At 40.6% G+C, this 5,449-nt stretch overlaps 1 non-coding gene across 1 annotated transcript; it reads left to right on the forward strand.

Annotated features, from left to right (window-relative positions):
• Positions 1 to 2,270: 2,270 nt before the first annotated feature.
• Positions 2,271 to 2,374, forward strand: LOC112713409 (small nucleolar RNA R71). The gene has a single exon (XR_003158382.1). It is a non-coding gene; the product is annotated as a small nucleolar RNA R71 (small nucleolar RNA).
• Positions 2,375 to 5,449: the final 3,075 nt, after the last annotated feature.

The raw sequence follows: 5,449 nt of genomic DNA on the forward strand, positions 1-5,449 counted from the left end.
TGCACATCCTCCACCCAGTGACAGTTCTTGTGGGTATGAGTTCGTTCCTCTCATTTGGCACCACAGTTATGCCACCTTTCTTGGGAACTACATGGATGGGACTAACCCATGGGCTATCAGAAATGGGGTAGATTACCCCTGCCTGCCATAACTTCATGACCTCCTTTTGTACCACTTCTTTCATGACGGGATTCAATCTTCTCTGAGCTTGAATGGAGGGTCTAGCATCCTCTTCTAACAAGATTTTATGCATGCATATGGATGAACTTATCCCCTTCAAATCAGCTAGGGTCCATCCAATGGCATCTTGATGAGTTTGTAGCACCTTGATCAATTCTTCTTCCTGTTCTTGGCTGAGGGCAGAGCTAATGATAACAGGATGGCTCTCATCACTACCCAAGTATGCATACTTGAGATTAGGGGGCAATGCTTTGAGCTTAGGTTTTGGTGCTTCCTTCTCTTCTTTCACTCTCTCTGGCATGCTTGGTATGGTTGTTTCAACAGCCTTGATGTCACTAACTTCAATATCCTTGGTGAACTCCTCCTCTGCCACTTCCTTTGTTGTTTCCTCAAAGGTTTCTTGTATTGCAATGTCCACTACATCCACCCTCATGCATTCCTTTAGTGATTCTGATGGATAGCTCATTGCCTTGAATACGTTAAACACCAATTTCTCATCATGTAGTCTAAGAGTGAGTTCACCCTTTTGGACATCTATGATGGCTCCAGCAGTAGCCAGGAAGGGTCTTCCCAGAATTATTGAAGCTTTGGCTTCTTCCTCCATATCTAACACCACAAAATCGGCAGGAAATATAAAATCTCCCACTTTCACCAACAAATCCTCAACTATCCCATGAGGGAATTTAAAAGTTTGATCTGCCAATTGGAGGGCCATTCTTGTTGGTTTGGCTTCCTCAATCTTCATTCTTCTCATCATTGTTAGAGACATCAAATTGATACTGGCCCCTAAGTCACACAAGGCTTTCTCCACCATGACTTCTCCTATGATGCAGGGGATTTGGAAACTGCCTGGATCCTTCAATTTCTGAGGCAATTTGTGCTGGATGATGGCACTGCATTCTTCAGTTAACAACACAGTTTCCTCATTTCTCCAGCTTCTCTTCTTGGTCATTAATTCCTTTAAGAATTTTGCATAGAGTGTCATTTGCTCTATTGCCTCAGCAAACGGAATGTTGATTTGAAGCTTCTTGAAAATCTCCAAGAATCTGGAGAATTGGCCATCCTTTTCACTTTTCATCAAACGTTGAGGATATGGTGCTTTAGATGTATAAGGCTTCAGGACCTCTTTCTCTTTTTCTTTTGTTGCAGACGGTGTAAAAGATTATCCCTGTTCCTTGTCTCTCACATTTTCCTTTGCTTCATCCTCTGTGGTTTCCTTTGAGATCTCCTTTAGCTTCTTTCCACTTCTGAGGGTTATGGCCTTACATTCTTCCCTTGCAATTGCCTTGGCAGCATGAGAAACGCTTGGCCCAGGGGTTTGCTTAGACAAATACACAATTTGATTTTCTAGCTTCTGGATGGCAGCTCCTTAGTTTTGCAAGTTAGAATTTACTTCTTCCTTAAAAGCTTTCAATTCTGTTATGTCTTGACTCATGGTTGCAAGCATTCCTTCTATCCTGTTTAATTGATCTTGAAATTGTTGGCTCGGATTAGGTTGGGCAGGTTGATTATTTTGGCCATGATATGGTGGTTGGGAGTAAGTGTTTTGTGTGGCTTGGTATGATCTTTGGTTGGAGTTTTGGTATGTGGAATGGTTGTGTTGGTTGTGGTTGTAAGGTTTGTGGTTTTGTGGTTGGGTTTGCTGGTTTCCCCACCCAAAGTTTGGGTGGTTTTTCCATCCTGGGTTGTAAGTGTTGGAATGTGGATCATATGATTGCCTTTGTTGGTTTCCCACATAGTTGGCCTCTTCCCAATCACCTCCTTCAGTGCTTATTTCCTCTTGATCTTGTGTTTGTATTGCAGCCACTTGCTTTGTGTCTAATTTCCTGGTGAGCTCTGCTAGTTGCTTGGCAAACACCTTGTTTTGGGCTAGGATTGTATCAACATGGTTCAGCTCCATGACTCCCTTACTGTTGTGTCTCTCTGAAGCATAGTAGTACTCATTCTCAGCCACTGTCTCAATCACTTCAATGGCTTCTTCCACAGTCTTTTTCCTGTTCAATGAACCTCCTGATGAATGGTCTACAGCCTTCCTTGATTCATAAGAAAGTCCATCATAGAAAATATGCAATTGCACCCAGTCATGGAACATGTCTGGCGGGCATTTCCTTGTCAATTCTTTGAACCTCTCCCATGCCTCGTAGAGCGTCTCACCATCTTGTTGTCTAAAAGTCTGAACCTCAGATCGAAGCCTATTGACCTTTTGTGGAGGTAGAAACGTGCCAGAAACTTGCTTTCCACTTCATCCCAGATTGTTAGGCTCTCCCTTGGGAATGATTCCAGCCACTTAGCTGCCTTGTCCCTAAGTGAAAATGGGAATAAGAGCAGTTTATAGGCATCTTCCTGGACTCCATTGGACTTCACAGTGTCGCAAATTCTCAGGAATTTTGTGAGATGTTGGTTTGGGTCTTCATTAGCACTCCCACCAAATGAACAATGATCCTCCACCAATGATATTAGCTGTGGTTTGAGTTCAAAATTGTTGGCCTGAATGGGTGGTTTCTGAATGCTGCTACCACAATTCCCAGAGGTTAGGTTTATGTATGAACCAAGAACCCTCCTCTCGGGAATGGCATTATTTCCATCAGCCCTCTCATGGTTGTGAACTTCTTTATCCATGTTGAGATCTAGAGCTTCCTCAAAGTTGTCCTCAGATTCTCCTTCAGATTCTTCTTCTCTCAGTACTCTCTTCCCTCTTGCTTCCCTTCTAAGTTTATGAAGGGTCCTCTCTGGTTCGGTATATGGAGGAGTTGTTGTCTCTCCTCTCCTACCTGTCATACAAGAACACACCACAAGCAACAAACAAGTGAATACTCTTGGTTAATGGAAGAGTATGGTTAGAGTAGTTGAGGAATTAATTCAAATAGTTAGTGGGTCAGTGAGTTAGTTGCTTGAATTGAAAGGCATAAGAAAGAAAAAGCAAGTAACAGAGTGCAGAAATTAAAAATTCAACAAATAACTTGAACTAAATTAACAAAACAAGAAAAATGCTCAATCTAGTTAACTTCCAATTTGAGAATTGTCAATCGAAAACCAATCCCCGGCAACAGCGCCATAAACTTGATCTAGCCATAAACTTATAGCTACGATTTTAGGAAATTGCATGATCGGCAAAAATTCCTTCCGGCAAGTGCACCGGTTATCGTCAAGTAAAAACTCACAATAGAGTGAGGTCGAATCCCACAAGGATTGGTTGAATGAGCAATTCGGATTAGAAGTGTGTTCTAGTTGAGCGGATCAAGATTTAGATGAGAATTGCGGAATCTTAAATTGCATGAATTAAAGAGCTAGAAGTTAAAGTGCTGAAATTAAAAAGGGATGGGGGTGATTGCATGAATTGAAATTTGCAGAATGTAAATAGAAAGGGATAGATCAGAGAGAGGGGTTCATTGGGGTCAGGAGATATTGAAATCTCCGAATCAAAACATTTTCATCTCTTCCTCAACCAATGCATTCATTGAATCTTGCTTGGCAATCTTATATGATTGGATCCCAATTCCTTGGCTCACCAATTCTCTCTAAAAACAAACAAATTCCCAATCCCTTGGTTTAAATGTTCATAAGAAGAGATGATGCTCGATCACTGATTATACCACACAGTTTCATGGACCACAATTTGGTAGGATTACATGTCACAATATCCATCCAAACCCCAATCCAATTCACTGTGAGAAAGCTTCTCTAGCATGAATCCTCCATTCCTTTCCCAAGGTTCCGAAGGATTCCAATTATGGATAGTTTCTTTCCCAAGACAACTAACCAATGGAATTAGATCGAGAAGCTTTCTAACAAAATTCAAGAGAAAAGATTGAAGAAGAAGATAAAAACTATTATTGATTCATTGAATTACAATAGAGCTCCCTAACCCAATGAAAGGGGTTTAGTGAGTCATAGCTCTGAATTCAATTACACAAAGTAAAACTAGAAAATGATCCCCAAAAGTCCCAAAAGTAAAAATTCCAAAGCCAAAAAGTCCATCTAACTTCAATTCTATCCTATTTATACACTTTCTAAATTGAGCTTCTGTTGTGTTTCTTGGGCTTTGAGGCCTTTCCTTGATTTCCTTTTGCTTTGGGTTTATGATCCATAATCCTGATGAGGCTGCTGATCCAATTCTGTAACATTCATTGAGCCAATTTAGTGATAATCAAGTAATGACACATGACTCAACAAATTGAAGTTCCAGACTCATCAATTCTTCAGGCCCAATCCCATAAACCATGATATTCAATTGGGTTTCATACCAGAGTATGTTTAAGTTAATGTTTGTGCTCAAATGCTAACTTAAACTTCAATATATTTGGCCCAGAAACCCTTTCAAAAGGTGGCGTTTAAGTTGTAGTTTAAGCTTCAGTTTAAGATTAAACTGAAGCTTAAACGTGGAAATGGAAGAAAGCAATCCTGGAGGGTAAATAATCGAACACGTTTAAGCTTCAGTTTAAGGTCAAACTGAAGCTTAAACGTGGAAATGAAGATTGCAACCCTGGAGGAGAAATTGGGTCGAACACGTTTAAGCTCCAGTTTAACCTTAAACTGGAGCTTAAACGTGGGAATGAAGAAAGCAACCCTGGAGGCAAATTCTGGTCGAACACGTTTAAGCTCCAGTTTAAGGTTAAACTGGAGCTTAAACGTGGAAATGAGAAGGCAACCCTGGAGGAGCAAAAACGCCGAACACGTTTAAGCTCCAGTTTAAGCTTAAACTGGAGCTTAAACGTGGAAATAGCTTCCTGGTGCATAATTTGGGTCGAACACGTTTAAGCTCCAGTTTAAGGTTAAACTGGAGCTTAAACGTGGAAATGCTCCTTTGGTGCCTTTCTTATTCTGGCGTTTAACTTCCAGTTTAAGGTTAAACTGGAGGTTAAACGCCAGTTTCAGTATTTCTCAGCTTTCATGATTCTGGCGTTTAACTCCTTAAACTGGAGGTTAAACGCCACTTTCAGCTTTGGTGCATTTCTTATTCTGGCGTTTAACTTCCAGTTTAAGGTTAAACTGGAGGTTAAACGCCACTTTCAGCATTATATGGCTTGGCAGTTTAAGTTCCAGTTTAAGCTTAAACTGGAACTTAAACTCCACATGTGATCTTCAAGCTTCCTTTATTGATTTTGTTGCTTCCTTGCCTAGCCTCTTCTTCCCTGAAATCATCCAAACAACTGCATCAAAGTCTTGCAAAATTTCATGAGAATTCTTCCATTCATAGCATTCAAGTAATATCACTAAAAACTCATGGAATTTGCATCAAAATCATACTGTTTGGATGGTTCATTGCTTT

This window comes from Arachis hypogaea, chromosome 9 (genome assembly GCF_003086295.3).
Source record: "Arachis hypogaea cultivar Tifrunner chromosome 9, arahy.Tifrunner.gnm2.J5K5, whole genome shotgun sequence".
NCBI classification, from domain to species: Eukaryota; Viridiplantae; Streptophyta; class Magnoliopsida; order Fabales; family Fabaceae; genus Arachis; species Arachis hypogaea.